Source organism: Urocitellus parryii, assembly GCF_045843805.1.
Source record: "Urocitellus parryii isolate mUroPar1 chromosome 13 unlocalized genomic scaffold, mUroPar1.hap1 SUPER_13_unloc_14, whole genome shotgun sequence".
In the NCBI taxonomy this organism is placed as follows: Eukaryota; Metazoa; Chordata; class Mammalia; order Rodentia; family Sciuridae; genus Urocitellus; species Urocitellus parryii.
Window position 1 is genome coordinate 1,120,155 of NW_027551766.1, and position 26,555 is coordinate 1,146,709.

The 26,555-nt window shown below is 35.1% G+C and overlaps 1 pseudogene; it reads left to right on the top strand.

The window, feature by feature from the left end:
- The first annotated feature begins 15,768 nt into the window (after positions 1-15,768).
- LOC144251379 (E3 ubiquitin-protein ligase SIAH1-like) overlaps positions 15,769-26,555 on the top strand; it is a 125,296-nt pseudogene continuing 114,509 nt past the window's right edge.

Consider the following 26,555-nt stretch of genomic DNA (forward strand, 5'->3'; position numbering starts at 1 on the left):
ATAAAAATAAAATAAAGATACTGTGTCCACCTAAAACTAAAATAAATAAATATTTTTTAAAAATAAAATAAAACACACAGAAAAGGACTTTCACAATGTCAACAAATATACTGCACTGGCATTATTCTAGAGAGAATGATATATATTTTTTTATTCTTAGTTCATGAAGTTATTCACTTAAAGTACACAAAAAACAAACCGAAAACTGTTACCTCCACTAGCAAAATAAGTTTATTACTACATACCAAACACAACTTCTTCTTAGGTATTAGTTGATTCATTTAGATGTGTGGATCCCAAGGCCTACTCTAGGACATTTAAGGAGGAATTGCCATGTTTAATTAGTGGTGTCTGCTAATCCATAGGGTTAGAGTGTTTAATCTGAACCAAATCCCTTAAGAAGCTGTTTATTTTGCATAAAGCCAAGATCCATGGAAACAACATCCATAATATCAATGATGGATAACTTTTATTAAGCACTGAAAACATGCTAGCTATCAATGACAGACTTCACATGTATTAATTCATTCAATTCTCACAACTACCTAGTGAGGTGGAAACTAAACAAAATAAATCAAGGGGGCTGAGGCTGTAGCTCAGTGGTAGAGCACTTTCCCAGCATGTGTGAGGCACTGGGTTAAATCTTCAGCACCACATAAAATAGTAAATAAATAAAATAAATGCATTGTGTCCATCTACAACTAAATTTTTTTTCTTAAATAAATAAATAAAGGAGTATGTTCAAGGTAGTCAGTTAGTGAGGATTCCTAACCTGGCATTTGACTTTAGGGGAAGTACTCTTGTCAGTTGCACAATAGAGCCTCTCTGTCAACTATCCATGCTAAATGATACATAGGACAATGTCATCTATATCAGTAATGCCCTAAAGAGTAGTAATACATACTTAAAATACTATGCAACTAAACCATTAACAAGATACATAAAGACAAAGCAATCTTTCTTCAGCACCTCTTCTTTGCAGTTAACTTGAGGTGTTTTTAATAGTATTAATTCTAAATTTATGTTCTATATGTTAAATACTCTATATTATTCTACATATTCAGTAGTCTACATACGCTCTGTACCCTGACCCAGTTTATTTTGGTGTTTCCCAAATTTAAGATAGGAAAACAGACTATGGATTTCAATTTCATGGATTTCAATTTGAGTGTTTATGATTTGGCCGAAGCCACTCAACCTCTCTTGAGTTTTAGGATCCTCATTTTTAAAATAAAAATAAAATGGTACATATCTGACATTCTCTGTAAACTCAACAAGACAGTGGAAATAGGATTTCCCACTTAATGCACAGAAACATCCACTTGAACAACTATCCCTGTACAAAAATATCTGTACAAAAAGTAAGGAGACCAGGTAAGAGATGACAGCACCTGGGTACAGCACAGAAATACTATCATGTGCTGCATGATGACAATGTTTTGGTCAATGACAGGCTACATACACAACAGTGTTCCCATAGATAATAATGGAGTTGAAAAAATTTCTGTTGCTTAGCAATAGCTTTGAAAACATTATAACTCAATGTGTTTCTCACGTTTGTGTGAAGCTTGTGCAAACAAACCTCACATATAAATCATATAAATGTATACCACACATGATTGTCTATAGTACATAATACTTAATACTAAAAACAAATGACTATGCTACTAGTATATGTAGGTATTATATTGTACTTTTTATTATTAGAATATACTCCTTGTGCCTGTAAAAACAAGTTTATCATAAAGTAGTATGCCATGTTATGTCTGTAACAACTTCATACATTTCATGTTTATCATGTCTGTTAATTATATCCAAAGACCACATCAAGTGAATGATCTATGCTAACTAGGTTTATGTAAGTACACATTATAATGTATGTATAGTGATAAAATCATATAACAATGTATTTATTAGAATATATTCCTGCTGTTAAGTGATACAAGAATGTAAAGAAAGAGGTTTTGAATATAGGAAGGATAGATTTATTTTACATCATTATACCTCTCTAACTATAAGCAGCACATCACTGATAGAAATACACTGCAGGGATGGGCACAGGGGAGTGAATCTGTATTTCCAGTGACTTGGAAGACTGAGGCAGGATAATCACAAGTTTGAGGCCAACCTGAGCCGCTCAGCAAGACCTTGCCTCAAAATAAACTGAATAAACAAAATGGCTGGAAATGTATCTTATTGTTAAAAGTGTCGCTGGGAAATACAAACACACATACCCACCCTCCAGGTGATGGAAGGAGAAGGAAATGAGGCCCGGGTTTCATTTCAGAGACAAATACCAATCCTTCCCAGTAAAATGCAGGTCCAGGAAGACTTGCATGGACCTAAATTTCAGGCTGCTTTGGAATAATGAGCCTTCAGCCTTGACTTGGTGCCACATTTGATCCCATGGCCATAGTTCCACATCTGCCTAGTATACTTGGTGTATGGGATATTCAGTGCTGAATGGACTCCAGTATCCGCAGATTACCAGCTGTCCCAAATGCCAGACTGATCCAGTACCAGGTCAACTCCATTGAATTAGGCTATGGGTTTGTCCCAAGGTCAAGACAGCTCTAGTGATCCATACATTGGGCTGGCTTCCATGTCTCCAGACTCCAGGCTTACCCAAGCCCCAGGCCAGCCACTGAAGCCCAGATTCATATTACAGACTAGCCCAGAGTCAGCTAGGTGTATATAATACTGCTTTCAAACCTCCTCTAGGGTCCAAATTAGTGACCCTTACCTCAGATAACATGACATCACCCATGGACACAAACTTTAAGCCTACACAGTGCCACATTGGTCCCTTGAACCTATTCTCTAAGACTGCCCCCTTGGTCTCAACTTCCAGCAGACCTATGCACATGTCTGCTCAAGCAGATCCAGAATCCAGGCCCTTACTAGTAGATCCTATCCCTTGACTAGCCCCTGCAGACATAGACTCCAGTAACATGTCCATGGAACCAAAGTCCTGGCAAGACTCAGTAGCCTGAGTCTTCACTGACCTAATTTTCATTGACCTGCAGGCCAGTATCCATTTATCCCATACACTTAGCCTGCAGGTGAGCACTAATGTACCCACACCAGCTAATCCCCACAGTCCTAGACTCCAGAATAGGATCCTGTAGCTCTATGTATCAGGATACACTTCACATCTTCATATACAGATTTGATTCTATGGTCTCAAACTCCACACCAGACCTAACACCAGGTTGACCCAGGATCCATGTCAGTCCCCAGGGACCAACCAGTTAAACCTCCTCATACTTGGGTCTCAGGAGCACCTCTGAATACTCACATTCCAGGCCAGTCCTTGTGGATCCTAATCCTAGGTCCATACCTATGGACTTAGGCTACAGGTCCATTCCCATGTCATGCCCCTTCAAATTAAGGCCCAAGGACTACACTAGCACCAGGTCAATCCCCATAAACCAAATTTACAGGCCAGTCCTGAAAATACACATTCATTCCCACCCCCCACAGATTCAGCCAACAGTTTTAATTTAGTGTTGCAGGTTTCAGGCCCAATTCTACCAATTCAGACACCAGGCCAGCATCCCATAGGAATCTGACATAAGCCAAAAGTTGACCATGCTAGATATCTTACCAAGAACTTCTGAATGGGTCAATTAGAGAGGACCTTTCCAAGACAAGGTCATTCTTAAAATAAGTTCCTATGTCTTCAAATGGGCAGATATAAAAATAGAGAAAAAATACATATAAATGAGGAGTTTCCATATTTAATTAACTACCATGACATTCAATTTTGCAGAAAATGGATAATTTTGATGAATAATAAGAAGAAAACATTCTGAATATGTAGGGGATTTTCAGAAGAAGTTCATATGGATAATACAGTTCTATAAAGTCTTTGAGGCTGATGTGTTTAAATATTGGGGCTCTTGACCATTTTTGTATAAACTGCTAAATATGCAGTTACTCAATATTGTACAGAATGTTTGGAATAAAGTCTTCCTTCCATTTCTGAATGGTAGAAATTTTTAAAGGAACATGATAAAATATCAATAAATATTTGCTTATGAAGTTGTTTTTAGACTAATAAATAAATTTGTTGGAATATAATTAATAATTATTTATAATATAAAATAGACAGAAAATAAATAACATGATTCTTTAAAAAATACATTAAATATTTTTGAGGGATATTATACATCATATTTTTCAAATTTGACATTTTTGACACTATTAGTGTCTTCATAAAAATTTCATAGTAGGTAGTATGTCAGAGGTATAATTTTGCTGTATTATATGTTCCATTAAATACAGGGTTAATGGACCACCTAAGTTCAAAATATTATTTTGTATATTAGTAAAAATATTAGTCTATCACCATAATTGTTATATACTACAAGGCTTGCCTTTGCATAGCTACAATATCAACATGCAGATAATCCTGTTACATTTTAATAGAATACTGTCTGTCTCTAACAAAATTTTCCTAGGATATTAACAAAAAGTATTTCACATTTCATTTTGTTTAATGAAATTATGGCTTGTTCCTGAGTCAAATACTCAGGGAAATTTTTAAGAGCAAAAGATCCCCTTTTCCTTAAAATCTCTCACACTCAAAGTGGGTTTGTATTCTCTTTAAGTCCTTCATTAATTAAGTAATAATGAAATTTAGGCCATTTTCTAATGTATATTTATTCAAGGTCATTTCTATAAAATAAAATATATTGATAAATTGATATATTTCTCCTTTGTAATTTCATTTTAACTTATATCTTAATTATAGGAACTTAATATACTAGACTTGTGTGTACAGTATGGTTTCCATAATCAGCATTAAAACAATTATATTTAGCTTATTGAATGCATTTTTCCAATATTAATCAATATTTTTTATATTTTTGTAAAAATTTTTATCCCCTCAGACTAAATTTAGACTATATTATTCAAAATAAAAATTTTTCAGTCATACATGTGGCTTTGTTGAAAATACTGATATATCTTATCACACTTGCTCAAAAACATGCGGCACCATGCACTTTTTCTAGCCATAACACAGAAAGTGTTTCACTCATTGATTATAATCATATTTTAAGAATGTTTTCAACTTCAACAAGAAAGTGAAAGTTTACTGTGGTTTTTAAGTTTTCATATCTCTGAGTACCAGGATTTTGTATGTTAATTTTGTGCCATTTTAAATATATGTGTATATCCTATTTATTTGGACAGCAAAATTAGTGTGCAGCATTTTGCACCTAAAAATAAAATTCCAATGTGTTTTAATTCTATTTAGCATTCTATTTAAAGTAGCAGCCCATTTCTCGATTATAATTTATACTTCATATATTTAATATACTTAATTTGCAAGAAAAATAAATAGCCAACAAGCAATTGAATATCTTGAGAATTCAAGGTTAGAATTATATTGGTAAAGGGATTTTTCTATTTTGTTTCACACATGAGCTATTATATAAGATCATAAAACAGCAAATTTGTTATTTAAGTCGCTACATGGATAGATCCAATTTTATCTAATAGATACTCAAATCATATTGAGTCAATGAAAACAATAGATTGGTTACTTATTAAACTATTCTGTCTCATTTCTTTTTCCTACACTGCTAACAAATTTTGAGGAATATATTAGGATTAATAAATTAGTCTTAAATCTCCTAGGGTCTTTTTTGGTGATTTTAATTCCCAAGTAAAATGAGTATAATTAGTGGACCTAATTTTCTTGTTTCAAACATATTTTCATTGTAAGTGTTTCTCAATGGAAAACACTAAATGTTCAATATTGGAAAATATCACCTGTCTAGAGTAAGTTGCAGTTCATTTCAAGCCTATAAAAAGACAAATTTTGTTGTAAGTTTTCCTAGCTGGTCACAATCAATTTGTAACTAGTGGGCTAGTACATTTTGTTAGGAGATTGATTATACTGCTACCTAACTCTATTTCAGAAAAATATTTATGGAAATAGATATGTGAAATGTAATAATCTCTCTAGAACTTAAATAAATGAAATGATACAAGAAATAGCAGCAAATAAAAATGTATTTTCAGTATACATGCATATGAAATAACACTTCATAGCTTCTGACCATCATTTAGAGTAATGAGGTGGCTTACATGATTTAAGCCTCAGAGATATTTTTTTAAGAACTCAATTTAATTAGTTTCTATTAGTTAGATAATGCATCATGATCTAGTATCATAAGAAAAAATTTTGTAAATGCATAGAATTTGTTTAAGCTCTAGATAAGATCTGTATATGAATTTATGGGTATGCTAACTTATATATTCCAAATATAACTTAATTATCCACTTTTTAACAATATAATTTTCATAATATGTGTTTTAAATTATATATAAATAAAATAATACCTTCAGTTTTCTTACTATTGTAGAAGAAAAACTGTATCTTCCAATACAGATGAAAATAACCCTATATAATAGGGTTTTTATGATTTTCTTTATATTAGACTTTAATTTTATGTGGCTTAAATACATAATTTCTTTTTTTAGTTATGTACACAAGTTCACTGGATTAATCAATCATCAAAAATATTGCCTAGTCAAACTCAGAATATATACATTTGCATACATGGATTTTAATATATTTTATAATTTTCCTTGATAGAAAATAAAAACAATCCAATTTTATCTTAGAGTCTAACATATGTATAAGTTTCCAGATGGGGAAAGACTTCTGAATATTTGTATGAGGAACAAAGTAATATCATCAAATCCACATTAGTGAAATGTACAAGCCAGACATTTAAAATTCAATAAAATACACTACCTTACCGACCAAGGAAACCAAGGCATTATTCAGTCTATAACACATTCAGCTAAGACTTAGCTCTGGTCATAAGTCAGCCCTTTTATTTTCTTTTCAATCATGAAATAAATTGTGACATACAAGTTGTTGCTGTATCAAAGATGGAAAAGACAAAAGGACGATAATTTTTAAAAACCAGTATGTATATTAATTGGTTTTATTTTGGACTGTATTCTCTTATTTTTATTTGTGTTTTTTGGGGGGTGTGAAATGTGCATTTTATGGGCAAAAGCATTTTGATAGTAAGATGATTCTATTTTCACCAGTATGTTCTATCACCAAGTTAGGATTATGAACAACTTTATAAAAACAAACCTAAAGTCACCTATAGAAAAGCCACCTACAATTCATATTTAAGCCCACATTCTTGTCTCCATTCAACACCACCCATGGAAGAAAAAAGCAAAAACCCTACTGAGCTAGTTCACTCTGACGCCAGTGCCTCTCTGCCCAGGGCTTCTGTCTCTGCCACTGTCTTTCCTCACTTTGGCTTCACATTTCTTCTCAACTAAGCAAAGTTTTAAATCAGACCATAGGTTGGGGAGCTGCCAAGTCAGCTAAGTGCTACAGGGTAATCTGCCCCACTATGTCACAGAATTATTCATTTCTGAATAGCTCATTATATTTCCTCTATATTAGCAAGATTTAAAGGTGACCTAAAACAAACTAACAAACTCATCCTGTATAAAGGCTAGGCCAAATCCAAACGCAGACTATTACCTAATGGGGTAAACATACTGCTACCTTAAAAGTTTTATTCCTTACTTAAAACCTATATATTCCTGCCATCTAACTAGTTTTCTAGTTATAAGCTACCTAGATGTAACATAACTGCTACTTATTACAGAATGAAATAATATCTGGTATTATAGTACTTTTTCTTCCCCACATCAGACAAGGATATAGTTTTTGCTTAATCTCAGGTTTCCCAATTGAGGAAAGAAGGGAATGTGGCTTGATTTTATGTAGGGTCCAGTGTAATTTAGTTTGTTTTTCTGTGGGAGTGACCTCTTCTCTAAGAATCATTGTCATCAGCAGTTTCACTAAAGGCATATTAGAACTCCCTGATTACACTTTTTATTATGTTTGCTAATTTTTCCTCACCATTTAACCCATGGAGCAGCCCTGTCCAGTTAACATACTCACCAGGATAAGGATAGATTTTTCATCTTCTAACTTCTAGTTGGCATTCATAGTTGGTGTTCTTTCTATTAAAGAGGACAGGGTATTTTTTTTAAAGTCATCAATAATATTTCTCCTAAAGCACAGAGTAAAAACTCCCAAATGTATCTCAATGAGATTAGAAAATTCACACAAAAAAACTACCTTCAATTATATTAACTTTCTTAGTAGTTTTTTAATCCTTACATAATGTTCAGTTAATATTAGATAAATTTATGTAAATATTAGCATAATCCTATCATGGCCCATTTAAATGGCTCATTCATAAAAATAATTCATACACATTAAACATTAATAGAGTGGGTAACACTTAAATATATATTTAAATGAATCAAACTTTTCTTACATAATTAATCTGAGTTACAGTGAAAGTAAAGCAAAGGCAGAGAAACATTTTTCTTAATGTTTCTAAACATTAAAAATAAATAATAATATACATTTAAAATTATAATTATCTTCCCATATTTAAAAATAATTAGCAAAACTTTCTTAAATATGTAGCATAAATATGATTAAAGTGCTTTATAATTCTTTGGAAATTCATTTTGAGATTATATTTTATAAGAAAATAAGTTTGTTAATCCAAAAAATTTTATAAAATGCCTATTTCAACAAAAAACTGTGGCTTAAGTGCTTCTATGGTGTAAGTGGAGCAAAACTCTCTCTACACTTGAAACATAATAGTATACAGAATACTGCTTTTAGCTGAAAGAGTCAGCAGCATTGAATCAGGCTGGGCCCCGCTTAGTTCATTTGCTCCCATAGGATTCTCTGTAGGAGAAAACTCCATGAAAAACACTGCAGGTAACTCTGACCCACATTCTCATGCTTTTTTTCAAATTGAAGCTTACTTGCCATGACTGTACTAGTATCTTATTTGGTCACTGAATCACTCATGAACAAGCTTTGATTCTAAATAAATTTATTTGCTCGTCCATATCTTATGTGAATGTATATTACATACATTGAAATACCCTATACTGGATAGAACTGAGTAGTATGGGAATACAAAACCAAATAATGGACTTAAAATTGTTTCTCTGTTTACCAAATGTCCACTGGCGGGAGTGCACTGTTAAACTGATTCTCCATCAATTCAACCCTCTACTTCTGAGCACTTTTGTTAAATTAATTAGAAAAATTCACTTTACATTTGGGTTCATTAGTTTATTAATTGCCTACCAGAAAAGTGAAACTCTTTGGCAGGCATCCTGTATGCAGTTTTCTGTAATCCTCTTGATAGAGTCTGCCTTTGTATTTCAGTAAAAATTTTCAAGATCTGATAAAAATAAATACGGAATCTGAAATAATTATATAAATGGAGTAAAATTTCAAAGATTTCTGAAAATCTGTCTTTGATAAAATACTTTTATTAGGATGAGTTTAAGACACACTAACATTCATAATTGGGTTCATTGAGAATTTGCTATGTAGATATTATTCACTTAGGGGCTTTGAGAATTGAAAAAAAAATGGTAAGACTAGGAGCAATTAGGAGCTAATGATAAATAGGAGTTAATCAGTTTCTAGATGGTCTATTGAGGGTTGGATAGGATTAGGGAAATCTACCTCCTATCAAGAGCATGGCTAGAGCAAAGACAAGAAATAAAATGTATATATTTGTAAAGGTAATTTGACACTATTCAATTATACGAAATAATGATTCTAATACTACAAATACAAAATAATATAATAATAAATTATGATGGTTATAGATGTGTAAGTTTACACCAGGTAAATTAGAAACACAGTAGAAGTGAGAATATAGTTCCAAACCAGAAGATGGATTTTGCAACTTGTTAATCTAGCACTCTGTCTGAATAAAATGTTCTTTTATTATCCAAAGGGAAAAAAATGTGTTCAGATATACTCTTTCTGTGAAAATCTTTGTGCTTTTCTTTTATTATGCAGTCTAGTTATCTGAAATTAGTTGAGAAGCAAGACACATAATGTTAATTAGCACTAAGCTCACATTCACTATAACTGATAATTTAGTATTTTTGGCCACACACATTTTCCATTTAATTTTCACAAGAGACATAAAAGGCAGCTCATCAATACATGTTTTGCACAGTACAGTGCTGGTGATCCAAATACTAAATTGTTTGTGGCATTCTGACTGGTTCTTGATGATAAGATTAATTTATAATTTTAAAATGAGCCACTTATTCAGTCCTAATGTACTGTTTGCTAAAACTTTCAGGAGTTATTTTTGAATATCTGATGTTCTCTCCATTTCCAGCCATGACCATCATAACTTATCTTCACAATTCCCCCAGGATTCTATAGCTCTTTGGTCATACAGACTTTCAAATTAAAATCTATTAGTATGTAAAATCTCTTAGAATCTCTGCTCTCTACAGAAACCTGTACTATGATTTGAAAGGTGAGTGTAAAGTATGATATATTTATTCTCCAGTCTTTGGTGAGCTGTTCTTCAATCATTTCCATGAACCATTTGCATAACAATCAGCCTCTATTTTTTAAAGTTAGAGCCACTTGGCTTTCACCTAGGGAAAACTTTAGTATTAGTGTTGCTTTGAACAGATTTTAATTCTATCTATATGATTAAGTTGCCACACAAGCTGAAAGAAAAATGGAAAATACAGGCTTAAAGATTCCTAAATGGCCACTCTTTTTAAAAATCTTTTTGTAGTTGTATATGGAAAGGATGCCTTTATTTTATTTGTACATGGTGCTAAGGATCAAACCCAGTGCCTCACACTTGCTAGGCAAGCGCTCTGCCACTGAGCTACAGCCCCAGACCTAAATGGCCACTCTTTAGTCAAAGATGTGGTGGTGAAAGAATGAGGATATTCATGATATAGAAAATGTTCACTCATGATCAGAAAATATTCCCAAATACTGCAGAGAAGTAATCATGAAAGCAAACATCAATCGCAGAACAACATTAAAATTACAGAGGGGGTTAATAAACTATATTCTTACTTGTTGATGTCAATAATATGGCAAAATATTACCCTTTTGCTATAGCTTTCCACTTACTAAATTAAATGTCAATGTTTTTATTGCTTTGGAATCATCTATGATCTTCTGTAAGTTAGGGGCCATTGCAAGATACAAACATGGAAGAGCTCAGATTATTTCTAATGACATCAGATTTTCACATCAGTGATTCAGAAAATATGACTAATAATGCAATGAATGGTAAAAGAATTTCTTTCACAAGCATTGAAAGTCCATATAAATTACTAAATTATTCTCAGACTGATATATCATTTCATCAATCTTGTATCTATGTGCATCTGAATTAATTACTATATGTCAACACCACATTTCATATACTAAAATTTGAAATTATCTTCTAATGGAAAGTAGAAATGATAGCAGCTCTCAGAGTCTCAACCATTTGGTTTTCTAAACACTTATTACTAAGAAATTTATGAGCCAGGAGAGGGCAGTTCAAAAACAAAGAGGAGAGGTACTACAAAACACTTTCAGCAAATGGTAGGTTAGCACACTGAAATAGCTTAAAATTTACTGAATTCTGTGCACCCATTTTTATTAGAGCAACAAAATGCAGTGGATAAACTCTATCACACAGTCATATATTATCATGCTTTCAGAGCACAGTAATATGCCAAAATCATGAAATGCCACAAGCAAGTGTTCATGAGAGATTTAGACTTTAAGCAGAAGGAAAAAAAATATTTGTTCTGTGAATTTTCTGATAAACAAAGCAACTTCCTTGTGCATTCTGTTTAAATAGAGGTGTATGGTCCAACTTCTATAACAGGATTGTTAGGATCAGAGGAGTATATGCCTACCATATAGTCATTTCTCAAACAAACATTTTTTCCTTGAAAAAAAATCATATATAATTTTTCTTCTCTATCCTGTATGTTAGTCCTAGTAGATACAGCATCCAAGTGTATCCAGTTCCAGTATCTTAGATGGTTCCATGGCACCAGGGTCAAGTTATGCTTCAGTGTACCCAGGTCTAGACTTATCTTAGTAGTCCTCAATGTCAGGCTGAACTACATAGACTGAGGCTCATACAACATCCCTATAGATCCAGGCTCCTGGAACACTCCCAAATTCTGGCTCAAGTCTTATCTCAGTGGTATAGGACCTGGGAAAACTCAGTTCGAAGTCAACTTCTATGGATCCAGACTTCAGACTCTAACATGAAATTCTAGACCAATTTCTATGGACCTAGCCTCCAAGCCAATTCTCATAGACCCAGGCTCCAGATCCTTCTATGGAGATCCAGGCAATAAGTCCACCCCCAGGACCTACAGTCTAGGCCTACCCTTTGCTAACCAAATGATGAGGGAAGCCTATTTAAGAACTCCAGCAACAAGGCATCTCCCACCAACTCCCCTGACAACCGACAGCCTGCCAGAATCTCTGCACATGCTACAGGTCTTTTTCAGGCAAAGTCAGTCTGCAAAGACTGAAATAACCTTCTCCTTCAAATACACAGACATTCTATTAATGAAATAAGAAACATGAAAAATTAAAGTACTTTCCCACCCCAAAACACAAAAGTCTCAAAGTAGTTGACTCAAAAGGAATAGAGATATGCAACCTAACAAAGAATTAAAAACAATCATTTTAAAGAAATTTAGTGAACTTCAAAAATTACTGGAAAACAATAACAATTAAATGAAATGACAGAAATGATAAATGATTAAAATAGGATTTTAACAGAAAGATTCAAATTTTTAAAAATAAAAAAGCTTAGATATGAAAAATACAATGAATTCAATGAAAATATAGTAGAAAAATCAATACCAGAATTGATAAAGAAAAATAATTTGTGAACTAAAAGGTTATTTAGGGATGGGGATATAGCTCATTTAATAGAGTACTTGCCATGCACGAGGCCTAGTTTCAATCCACAGCAATTCCGAGAGAGAGAGAGAGAGAGAGAGAGAGAGAGAGAGAGAGAGAGAGAGAGAGATGAATACAATAGAGGAAAGTTTGTGGAAGTTATTGGAAAGTATTAAAAGTGAATATTTAAATTAGAGGAGTTTGTGAAGCAGAAGAGAAAGAAAAGGCAGAGTGGTTATTTAAAGAAATAGCATGAGAGTATTTTCCAAATATGGATAAAATATCTAGGTACAGGAGGGTCAAAGTTGTCAATCACATTTAATTCAAATAGGACACCAAGACATTATTAGAAAACTGTAAAAAAAATTAAAAATTTTAAAAAAAAACAAGCACAAAGGGAAGTTTCTCAAAGAGAAAAGAAGCAAATAACACACAACGATTATCAGTAAGACTTCTCAGCACAGACCTTACAGGCCAGGAGAGAGTAATATGATGAATTCAAAGAACTGAAGGGAAAAAAGAATCTCAAACAAGAGTACAGTGCCAAATAAAAATGTTCTTTAGAAATGGATAGATAAAGACTTTCTTGAACAAGCCAAACAAAGTTCAACAATTATGTCAAACAGTTGGCAAACTATAGAAAGGCAAATTTAATGTCAACACGATGGTCATCATGAGAGAAAATTTTACTCACATAAAATTTGTAATTTTTTACATCTATAGACAATTTACACTGTATTAATAAGCATAGTCAGATATAATCATATTTTATTTATGGAATTCAAAATTTAAAAACTATAAAATATTTTCAATGATACTGTAGGACAAAATAAGACTTATTACACTAAGGGTATTTCTTTATTGATAGGTATATAATTAAAATCATTTATTATCTTTTGAGCAATGGGAAGAAAATCTGTATTATGAAATCACAAACCAAAGCAGACCTCAAGTTGGTCTAGTAATATGAAAGAAAATGAACCTCAAAACCAAAACTACTATGTGAGATAGAAGGCAGATTACCTGAGGAAGAGAACAATTCCATAAGTCTTAAAAATCCTACATTTTTATGTTCTCCCAAAAGTTAAAGTACGTGAACACATAAAATGTTAGATCTATAAGCAAAATACTTAAACTCAATGACAAAGATGACGTTTTCAATAGCACTTGTTCAATAATTAATAACAAAGCTACACAGAAATTCAACAATTCATAGATGATAATCCTTACGAAATCATCAGAGAACCTGAACTAATTAACATTTATAGAACAAAATCCCATCACCAAAAAAAAGAGCACTTCTCAAATGCACTCAGAATATTCAACAATCTAGACCAGAGGTAAAACAAACATCAAAATGTATCATTGTTGATATTGTGCAAAGCATATGTTCAATATCAATGGGGCTGGGGTAAATAGCTCAGTGGTACAGTACTCAGTTGCATACTTAAAGCACTGGGTCCATTCCTGGGCAACACCCATACACACCCCAACACACACACACACACACACACACACACACACACACACACCAGAAAGAGACAGATAATGAATACCATCCCTAATATTTGGCAATCAAATAGCATAACTCTAAATAATCCATGAGTCAAAGATACAAATAGAATTTTTAAAAACTTAGACTAGATAGATGATATAAGTAAAATCATATAGTGTTGAGAAGAACATGTGTAGCATTGAATGTTTCTATTAGAAACAAAAGAGTTTTAAAATAATTAACCTGAGCATTGACATTGAAAAAAAGAAAAATTCAATCTGTGTCAAAATATAACAAATATTAAACTCGGAATCAGTAAAATAAGATAAAAGAAAATGGATTAAAAAATTCAATATGAACCTGGATATTTTAAAAAAACATAATTGTTAAATTCCTAACCATACTGATTGAAGAGGGGGGCAAAAATTGTTAGTATCAGGAATAAAAGAAGAGGCACCTTCATTGCCCCCATACATATTAACAAGGAAATGATATCATACTACATAACTCTTGATCCCCAAATTTGACAATTTATGTAAAACAGATAAATTCCTGGAAATAGATTTTCTATTAGTTATTTGAAATGAAATGAAATCTTGAACTGGCAACTCTTCTTCCTAGGCCTAATAATTGGGATTATAGTTATGTGATCACAAATCATGTGTCACCATGTATTGCCTGTGTCTAATTTTTAAATTAATTTCTTATTTTGAATAAATAAAGTGTGAAGTTATATCTATATCTATATCTATATCTATATCTATATATATAGATATAGATATATATGTGTGTGTGTGTGTGTGTGTGTGTGTAAAGAAAATTTAATCAATTTGTTTTAATATGTATGAATAAGTACACATACCTTACTAAAAGGTCCCCATAGTGAAAGCAGAGTTTTACACTTGTACTGGCGGGTGGGTTCCTCAGAAGCAGCAAGCCTCTACAGCCAAGCAGCTCTGGGTAGCAGGCTCTGCCCACCCATGTTCCAGCAGACTGCAGCAGCTCACCACCAATCTTCTCCAGGTTACCGGTGTTCCGAATCCAAGACAGGAAGTCCATCCTCTAAGACACTATGGCAACTAGCCGCAGAACTTTGTGGAGGTAGAGGTATATATATATATATATATCTATCTTGGGTCAATGCCATTGGTTCACGTTTATGCTAATAAGGGTTTGGAAAAAGTTGCAAAACTATTGGTCGAAATTTATGAAGGTTCCCTGACACCACGCCTCCTGAGGGGAAAACGGAAGTGAGAGCATCTGAGCTAACCAACAGCGTGTGTCTATTGCCAAAGGACCGTTAGCTCAGAGGCCATCATTTCCTTGCAGCGTCCAGAGCGCGGGAGCCACCACAGGAGCAGGGGCAGGAGCCAGCTTCGTCGAGTGGGAGCCGCTGGAGCCACAGGACCAGAGCTGCTGTTGCAGAAGCCCCCAAGGCCTCCGCCAACGCTGCTACCGGAGCCAACCCCCCTGCCCAGAGGCAATGTTGACGCCTCCACCAGAGCACAGGAAGGGCCAGAGCGCGGGAGGAAGCGCTGCTACTGTCTCCCTCTTCTGGACACCAGAGCCACCTGCCGCCGCCACCACGTGCAGAGCACAAGAGCCAAAGCCGCCATCGCCATTCTCAGCGATTAAGGAGCCGCCATCCGCATCACCTAATCGCTGGAGCCACGACGCCGCCGTCTCGGACTCCAGGAACAGGAGCCGCTGCCAGGGCACCGGAGCCACTGAACGCTGGAGCCACGGCCGGCCTCGGTGAGTTCAGAGCTGCCCAGGACAGGACCCAAGCCAAAAGGACGCTGCGCAAGGCTTGGCCATGGCTCCCGCAGGTTAGGCGTCGGGAAGGACAGCCTCCGTCACTCCCACCGCGAGTTCACCCGCGCATTCCTGGCTGCTGCCCCAGGGGCAGAAACCCAGCAGAAGATGTGGAGCACCTTGAAGAAGGAGGTACTGGGACCCACTCGGGGAGAGTGCAGGCTCTTTGGGTGAGGTGCAGCGGCTTTTCTAGAGGTGCTCCTTGGCAGCAGGAGCCGCCATTTTAGAGGGCAGCTCATCTATTGGAGGCTTCAGCCTCTACAGGGCTGGAAGTGTGGCCTGCGAGTTTGGGGGTTGTGGGGTAGAGGCAAAGGGATACCGCTGGTGTCAGTAAGCTGTGTTAAGGGGCAGGTGCCCTGTGAGGATCATTTAGGTGGAGGGCATACCTTAAAGTGTCTGGGTGGAGGAACAGGTGTGTGGGTCTCAGTGAGAGGATCTTAAAAGAGAGACAAGCTCCTGGGGACAGGCAGGCCTGTTGGGGGGGTGATGTTGAAAGGGGTTTCCAAAAGGGTCCTACCCTGCTGCGGCAATGGAAGAGGTTCAGTTTGGGGACATAAGGACTCCCTCAGGCACCTCCACATACTCAGTCCTTGGAGGGACCTCCAGGAGCCAAGAGGCCCCCCTCCCTGAGAGTTCCAGGTCAGACTCTGTGGACTGCTCCCTTGGCAGGCAGGGTCTTCTCATCCCTATCTAACCACGCAGGAGGATGACAGACAGGCTTCTGCTGCTCATCTGCCTTTTCACTCTCCTTAGGCCCACCTGGAGCTTATTCGTGTTCAAAAAAGCGATTTGAAAAATGACTTGAAAGAATATCCACTTTTTTCTTAGAACTATAAATGTCTAGTATGTATTAAACATTAGCTTTTGTGCTAGAAAATCAGTTGTTTAATTGTGGAAATAGTATACCACAAGTGTGTATATTTTATTTAGCAAGTAAAAGTTAAATTGATAATCATGCAGTGAAAATAAAAGCAATGATAATATCAAAATCATCCAGTTTCATTGGTAATAATAATGAAAATAAAGATAACATCAAAATAATCTAATAGGAATTATGCAAAGTGTTTTAATGTTGTAACTTCACTACAATATTATTGACTTTCATTTTCATTTTAGAAAGTGATGTCCGAAGACCCTGAGAGACTTGCCTAAGTCATAGAGCTGGAATATGGAAAGTTTCTCTCACTCCAGGGATCACAGTGTACAAAAGAAATTTGTATACCTTATGAAGTTTTTCTTGTTGGAAATAGGTATGTAAAGTTTTCCTAGCATTAAATTATGACAGGAATATAAAAGGGTAGTGGGATGGGACACATGTTTATGGGTAGATGGGCTTTTCTGGTCTTGACAGCTCAGCCCAGGGAAGGGTGCCCTAGCAAACCTCTGAGTAACCACAGAGACCTGCACCTGTTTGGAAAATGCAGCAATACACGTAGGCCCTGGAAATAATTATAGCAATTTATTGTGTTACAAGAATGGTTATGAAAGTGACTGACCTTAGAGAACACAGGGGGAAGCTATTGGGACTGTCTGGGGCTGGATGTGTCACACTGTTAAGGTAGTGAGAAGGACAGAAAGTGCAGCTGTGTCTGGAAAGCTTGGAGGAATTTCTTCCTGTGAGAGTTCTTTAGAAGTGAGAGTGCTTGAAATTGTCAACAGCATTATAGTCTATGAATGGGAGGGAATTGTTCTTAGAGACAACTGCAATTATGGTTTTGCTTATTTGCAAAAGACCTTTTTTCCTTGGAGTATGTAGAAGGCATCACATATTTTACTACTCTACATTGTATTCTGGAGTGCCTGATTTGTGGAAGTCAATGTGAACCATCTGTTTAAAAAAAGTTTATTTGAAAACCGAATTTGCAGTAAATTCTAAATGTCATTTAAAGTCTTTCATCTGTAGACTTAAAAAGTCCCTTCAAGCTGGGCATGGTGGTACATCCTTGTAATCCCAGCTACTCAGGAGTCTCAGGAAAGATGATTGCAAGTCCAAAGCCAGCCTCCCCAGTTTAGAAAGACTATGTTTCAAAATGAAATAAAAAGGGGATTTGGGGTGTAGCTCAGCAGTAGAGGATGTGTTTGTGCTAGTCCCCAAATTCAATCTCTATACTGTGTAGCAAAACAAAACAAATTATTTTTATTTGCAGCAAAATGTTTTGATGTGAAAAATTTTGAAGACAAAGATGATATAATTTTTTTATTTTCTCCAATATCTTACTGTTTTGGTTATCTATTTCTTTGTATGTATAAAAATGCTGAAATATTAATAAGATGTATAGTGGGTAAATCTTAAAATACCAGTGGCAACAAAGTCTGTAATGTAAATATCTTTGTAATAGATTGAAGCCCCTGGGTTATTAGAGGTATCTGGATAATAGATTGAAGGCCCTGGTAAAGTTCTGATTTCTGTCATGAAAATTGGACACAGAAATCATTGAGGTGATATGTGACAGATGCATGTGCAGTGACTGATGGGAATGTTGTTTTAATGCAAATTGTTTATTGCTGTTTTGCATAGCTTAATGAACTACAAATTGCTACTGACGGACAATATATTCAGCATGTCAGTGATTATTTTTTATGAATGTTTGTGTATTTTCAGACTTTACAGCCACCTCTAAAGATCCAGAAGTAGTCACTTAATTTAACCATGTTAAAAATCAAATTGAGCTGGGCATGGTGGTGCATACCTATAATCCTAGCACCTGGGGAGAATGAGGCAGGAGCACCAAGAGTTTAAAGCCAGCCTCAGCAACAGTGAAGTGCTAAGCACCTCAGTGAGACCCTGTGTCTAAATAAAATACAAAATAGGGCTGGGGATGTGGCTTAGTGGATGAGTGCCCCTGAGTTCAATCCCAGATTACCCTTCCCTCAAAAAAAATCAATTTGAAAAGGATACACTATTCTTTATAAAATATTTTCTGTATAGAATTTTTCCTAATTTGTTTCCTGTAACTTACCTTGTATAAGTTCAACTATCAAAAACCAAATAGTCCAATTATATAAGAGGACATCCATGATCACATTGCTTCTTTTTATGATTTGATAGCTTTATAAGGTAATATAGTAGGAAAATTAATAAGTATAAGTTTGTAATTATGGAGAAGGGGACTTCTTTAAACAAATAGACTTAAAGAGCTCTTATGTCAGCTCCACTACTTTTAATGAAAAGACTGTGTTGCTGTTATCATGATGAATAATCTGAGAGACACAACCAGTGACACATTCTTATTTATTTTAAAGTAAATAAGATAGAACCAATGGGTTGCTTATGAGTGAAAAGTAATGTGTAGTCTTAACAATTGCATCCTTTGGAAAATGCTGAGGTATGATAAATGAGACTTTTCACTATGGACTATTCTAATATAAATATGACAAAATGTACAGTTTTCTCAATTCCAGTGTTTAAATATTACTTAGTAGTTTCATTAGGCTCTATGTGTATCTCAAACATGGATTGATATATTTTGAAGGATTTTAAACTGTTTGAAGCTATGTCCTTTTTTTGCTCTATAATGAACATATAACAACTTGACTGCCTCAGTCTTAAAAAAATGTGCATTTGTTGGAATTCTTTTCAAAATGAAATCTTATACTTAGTCCATCAGTTTAAGCTATGTTAACTGAACAGTAACACTTTCATGTTTTGGAAATGTGTAATATTATTTGAGGGCTTTATCATATTTTAAGGAACAAAACATTATAGGATTAAATATAATCTTCCTAGATGATAAAATAAGAGTATTTCCAGAAATCTTATTGCAAAAATTCTTTCCTTGATTTTTATCTTCTTTCATTTGAAAATAAAGCAGATTCTCCAAACTTGTTACTACCTGCTGTGTACAGAATAATATGCTGGTTGGACAGCCCCCTGGGAGATAGAGTGAGTCCAGATGCCTCTTTGCTTGTTTATTTCATTCCTAGAATACATTTGTTACAGGTCTTTATTGTGTTTCCAAAGTGGTCAACCATCTTGAATTCAGTTCTTATCTTCAGTGGAGTAAAATAAGATATTAATGCATTTGACTTGTGAATAAGTAAAGCTAAAGAAATGAGTTCTCTCACTGAAGGTTGGCCGCATTTTATTCACGATTAAAATTCGTGATTCTCTAAACTGTAGGTTAGAGCTAAGGAAGTGGAAACTTGGAGAAGGAATTTTGCAGATCTATATTTGGAATCTGCATTTCTTTTGTTCAGAGGCAGTGGCATTACAAAGGAATAGAAATTCCCAAGGATTTTTCCAAGCAGAGAATACCATTTGGGAGACCATGTTGACAGTGTCTCAGTGTCTCTGGGTTCTGAGGGCAGAACCAGGCTGGTGGTATCCTTCAGTTGGCTAAGTGGTTTCAGGTCCACTTGGAAGGAAGAATGGATTTGGCATCTCTGTGAAAGGTCTCATATGTCAGGTTTTTGGGAAATCTATGAAGTACTTGAGTGGGATCTCTTGAAAACTGTGTGAGGTCTCTGTGTTGCTAGAGAAACTCTAGATAGAGCACAGGGGTGAGAGGGGAAGAGAGAGGCAGGGGGTTAACAAGGATGGTGGAATGTGATGGGCGTCATTATCCAAAGTACATGTATGGAGAAACAAATTGGTATGAACATACTTTATATACAAACAGAGATATGAAAACTTGTTCTGTATATGTGTAATAAGAATTGTGATGCATTCTGCTGTCATTTGTTTTTTTAAAACTCAATTAAGAAATTTTAAAAAAGAAAAAAAATTACACTGAATAGTGGGCTTATGGTGGTATATTTGTATATGTACCTTGTAATTTTTTTTTTTTAGTTGTAGATGAACACAACACCTTTATTTTATTTATTTTTATGTGGTACTGAGGATCAAACCCAGTGCCTCATATATGCAAGGCAAGAACTCCACCCCTGAGCTACAACCCAAGCCCATGTACCTTGCAAAATTTGATAGATTTAAATACTTAGTACCCCCCTTGCCCTTCCTTCCTCCATTTCCTCATTCCCTTTCTCTACCTTACTGCTCTACCTTACTGCTCTTCCTTCTATTTTCAGGAGATCCCATTTTTCTTGCTAAATTCCACATTTGAGAAAAAAACATGGTTCTTGATTTTCTGAGTCTACCTTATTTTTTCTAACACAGTGTTCTCCAGTTCCATCCATTTCCCTGCAAATGACATAATTTTGTGATTCTTTATGCCTGAATTAAATTCCATTGTGTCTGTATATCACATTTCCTCTATCCATTCATCTATAGACTGATACCTAGACTGGTTCCATAAATTGGTAATTCAATCAATAATTCACAATAGTGAATAGTGCTACTATAAACATGGAGAGGCATGTGTCACAGTTGTATGCTGATTTTAGTTCTTTGGATAGATACTGAGGAGTAAATGGTTATACGTGATGATAGTGGTTCCTGTAGGTATTTCTGACTGTGGAAATAGGGAAGCATTCTCCCAGTGAGCAAATTCCCAGGAGGTAACTGATTCCCATGATTGGAATGCCCAGCTATTCCCTGCTGAGGTTATTAAGAAAACTATGTGGATGTACTACCTGGTTTACATAGTGACATCCTTTGAAGGAGAGAGACTATGTGTTTGCATTAACCTGGACCTTATCTTAGTTAGCTAGCACTCAGGGTTAAAGGAATACTGGTCAAAATGTAATTACTGATAGTGGGTAATATGTAACTTTTGGGGTTATTAAAGATGATGGCAGAGAGGGGTAGGCATTCCTTTTGTTGCCATCCTTCTGTCTGTTTGTACCCTTCCCTGTGTGTCTGTGTCTGTCCTTTGTGCACCTCTTTCACAATTCTCCCCACATAGGTGTTCCTTTACAGGATCCAATCCTAGTCTTGGGGGGAATCTCCATAATGATTTCCATATTAGCTGTACTAATATAGATACCTACAAATGATTTGGATGGTTCTCTCCCCCACCCAATTCTGCCAGCATTTATTGTTATTTGTATTTTTAATGGCTGTCAGTTTAAGTAGAGTGAAATGAAATCTCAGTGTAGTTTTGATTTCCATTATCCTGATGACTCTAGTTGTCAAACATTTTTAAAATAATTTTTGGCTGTTTGTACTTCTTCTTTTAAGAAATGTCTGTTTAACTTCTTTGCCCATTTATGGCATGCATTTTTTGGAGAAGTCCTTAATATTTACTGAGTTGGAGATGTCCTATTAAGTAAGTCATTATCTGTACCTATATGTTGGAGCTATTCCTTTTTTCTCTTCTGTCAGTTGCAAAGTTTAAGGTCTTTTCCTAGGTCTTTGGTCCAATTGAGTTGACTTTTGTTACAGAGTGATAGATAGGTATCTATTTTTAATCTTATGGTATCCTGTTTTTTCCAGCATCACTTGTTAAGGAGGCTGTCTTGTTTCCAGTGTAACTTTTTGGCACCTTTGTGGGTTTGTTTCCGTGTCTTCATTCTGTTCCATTGATCAACATATCTATATGTATGCTAGTACCAAGCTGATTTCATTACTGTGACTCTGTAGTATAATTTAAAGTCAGGCATTGTGATACCTCCAGCTTTAATCTTTTTACTCAGATTTGTTTTGACAATCCAGGGTCTTTTGTTCTTCTGTATAAATCTTTGGATTTGTTTTTCTGGTTTTGAAAAGAATATCTTTGGTATTTTCATGGAAATTACATTGGATCTGCAGATTGATTTTGGTTGTATGGTCATTTTAACAATATTAAATCTCCCTACCATGAACATTTGTGGTCTTTCCATCTTATTTTTTCCATGTTTTGTAAATTTTCCTTGTAGAAGTCTTTCACCTTTTTGGTTAAATTTGTTGCTGTTTTATGTTCTTGGAAGCTATTGTTAATAATTTTTGCCCATAATTTCTTTCTCAACAGATACATCAGTAGTGTATAGGAAAGTTATTGATTTCTATATGTTGATTTTGTATTCTGCTACATTGCTTACTTTTTTAGAAGTGTACTGGTGGAGCTTTTTGGATCATCTAAGTTCAGGATAATATCATCTGCAAACAGAGACAATTTGATTTTTTCTATTTGAATCCCCTTTATTTCCCTTTCTTATCTAATTTCTGTGGCTAGAGTTTCAAAATCTATATTGAATAGGAGTGGTAAGAGTGAACATTCTTGACTTGATCTTGATTTTAGAGGAAATGCTTTCAGGCTTTCCCTATTCTGTACAATGTTGGCACGGGGTTTGTTGCTTATGGCCTTAAGGCTAGTTCTGCATGCACATCAGCAGAAGCAGGACGATCAGCAGCATGGCCAGTGTCAGCTTGAGCAGAGGGTGGTTGCCTCAGGGTGGCAGGTGGCACCTGCAGGCACCCCTGCACAGCTAGTAGTGCAAAAGCGTGGGTAGCAGGTGCCCCTAGGCAGTGACCCTGGGGTGGGAGGCTGTGAGGCATAGAGGCAGGCACACTGCAAGGCCTTCCTCTGACACTCCTTTGTGCCTAGGCAGACAGCAGCAGGAAGGAGCTCAGCAGCAAGGCACTGCTATCCCTTCATCGCTACCTGGAACCCAGGACCCCCGCATCTGGAAACCACAGTATCTATCAGCTAAATGCACTCCCATGGAGAATGCTGTGCATTTGAAGAGAGGGATTGAGCACTGGGATATGCTGAGGCCAGGAGGCTTTCTCTGGTTTCCATCCTCCAGCAGATCCCTTGGCCCCCAGAGACACCAGGTTTTAAACAGTGGCTGCTGTAGCAGCTTCTTGGCCCTTGTATGTTGTATTTCTAATCTTGTTGATTCTTAGAATTTTTTAGTTTCTTGTCAGATTTCTTTGATGATCCACTCATCATTACAATGTGTATTGTTTAATCTCCATGTCTTTGAATATGTGGTTTTCTTCTTGATTTTTAATTTTATTCCATTTTCATTGAAACAGGATATGTGGAATTATTTCAACTTTTTCATATTTGCTAATGATTACTTTGTTGACTAAAATATTATCTATTTTGGAGAAAACTGAAAAAAGGGCATTCAGCTGTGTTGGATGAAATACTCTGTAATACCTGTTAAATCCATTTGATTTACAGTTTGATTTAACTCTCTAGTATCTCGGTTGATTTTGTGTGTGGATGATCTCTCCGAGGTATATTGCAATCACTTACTATTATTATATTGGTTCCTATATGAACCTTTATGTTGCATTGTGTTTTATGTAATCAGGTGCACCAATGTTTGGGGCATAAATGTTTATTATCTTTATATTTTCTTTTTGGATTATTCCCCTTACCAAGATATGGCGATCTGTACTTCTCCTCTAATTTTGCTTGAATCTGCTTTGTTGGGTATTAATAGGTATTCCTGCATGCTTTCAAGTTTCATTTACATGAAATGTCATTTTTTAATTCTTTTAGCCTGTGAATATCTTTGACCATAGATATATTTCTTTCAGGCAACAATTAATTGGGTCTTATTTTTTTGTCCCCTGTTATGATCTATTTTTATTATTTGGAAAAATGAGACCATTTATATTCAGTGTCATTAGAGAGGAATGTGTTACTTCTCATCTATTTTTTTCCATTTAATGTTTGCTTATATCCTGATTGGCATATGTTCACCCCCAGTTGTAATGTATTTCATTTTTTAACATATCTTGGTGGTTTATAATCTTTTTCTATGTGTAGAATTCTTCTGAGTGTTTGCTGCAATGCTGGAATAGTAATAATGAATTTCTTTCATTTATGCTCATCTCGATAGGTTTATTTTTTATTTTATTCTGATAGTACAATTCTGATGGTTTATTTGATAGAATGATCTTGGTTGGCTGTTATTTTCTTTCAGGATTTGAAATACATTGTTCCAAGCCCTCTTGGACATTAGGGTTTGTGTCAAGAAATTGGATGTTAATCTGATTGGTTTTTCTTTAAATGTGACCTGGCTTTTAAAATTTTAGTAGCTTTTAAAATTATTTCTTTGAGCTGAAATTTTGGCTTTGTAATTATGATAGGATGTGAAGAAGTTTTTTTTCTTGTCTGGTCTGTTTGAGGTTCTAAATGCTTCCAGTGTCAGGATGTTCATCTTATTCCTAAGTCTGCAGGAATTTTTCTGCCATTATGTCACTGCCATGATCCTGTATCCCTGATCCTTCTGTAATGTCTGTGAGCATTAAGTTTGGTCTCTTAATGTTTTCTCAGTTCTTATTAGATTTGTAGTTTCTTCTTTTTTTCTTTAATACTGTCTGAATGTTCAAGGATGTCCACCTTATCTTCAATCTTTAAAATTCTGTCCTCTACTTAATCTAATGTATTGGAAACTATCCAATTCGATTTTTTATTTGATTATCATTTCCAAGATTTCTGTGTAGTTATTTTTCAATATCTCTATCTCTTCATTGAATTTAGCATTTATATCCTGTACTGACTTTCTTAATTTATTTTTTTATCATCTGAGAATCCTATAATTTTTAAATGATCATTTTTTTAAAAATTTTGTATCCAGTATTTAGATATTTTTAAAGTCTGTTGTTGATGAATTACAGACCTTAAGAGGTGTCTTATTACGTTATTTTTTGTATCACTTATATTCTTATGTTGAGATTTGCATATCTGTTGAGATGGGTTTCTTTTCCAATTTTTATTATTTTTTTTTTAGCTGTAGATGTACCTTCACTCTATATTGGTGCTGAGAATCAAACCCAGGACCTCACACATGCTAGGCAAGTCCTGTAATACTGAGCCACAACTCCAGCCACCTCTTTTTCACTTTTATGTGAGAGTATTCTTAGGGAATAGCCTTTTCTTGGCAAAGTGTTCTGGTATATCATGTTGTTGTGAATTGTTGAATATATTTCCCAGTGTTTTTTTTTGTAGTATGTTTAATATACTAATGTTTTTGGTTGTGATTAGTGATCAAAGCGATCATTCCAAGTTTTGTAGTATATCAGAGCTTGAGGATTCCACTTTCTCTGTAGATTTCACAGGATCTTTCTAGTAGATCGACAGTTGTGTTGCCTATATCACTGTATATACATACCACCCATGATTGATCTTCTAGATATGGCAACTCTGTATATTCTAAGAGTGTATAAGAGTAACCTATGTTGAGGTCATTGTGTTATTTCTCTCTGCTGTTGCTGTAGGAGCATATGTCCATGGGTAAGTTGAGCATTCTCTCCAACTTCTACTTAGGCCTTGGTTGCCAGTTTGAGGTCCCCAATATTCTTTGTGTTAAATTATTGCTGAAGGTTAAGAATAGTTGTTATGTGTGGAATTAGGTACACAATCTCTTAGCTGGATTGGGGGTGTAACTCAGGGGCAGAGCATATTCCCCAACAATTTAAAGTGTCATATTTGATGCCCAGCCACTATGGAAAAGGGTAAATGAAGAACAGCAACAATAACAGGGAAGAATCTACAATATTCAAGTAAATATCAGGTGATATTTACAATATGATATTTACAATACTAATTATCAGAAATTAAAACAGCAACATAAGCAGCAGTAAACTAGATTTAGAATTAAAGTAAACACTGAATG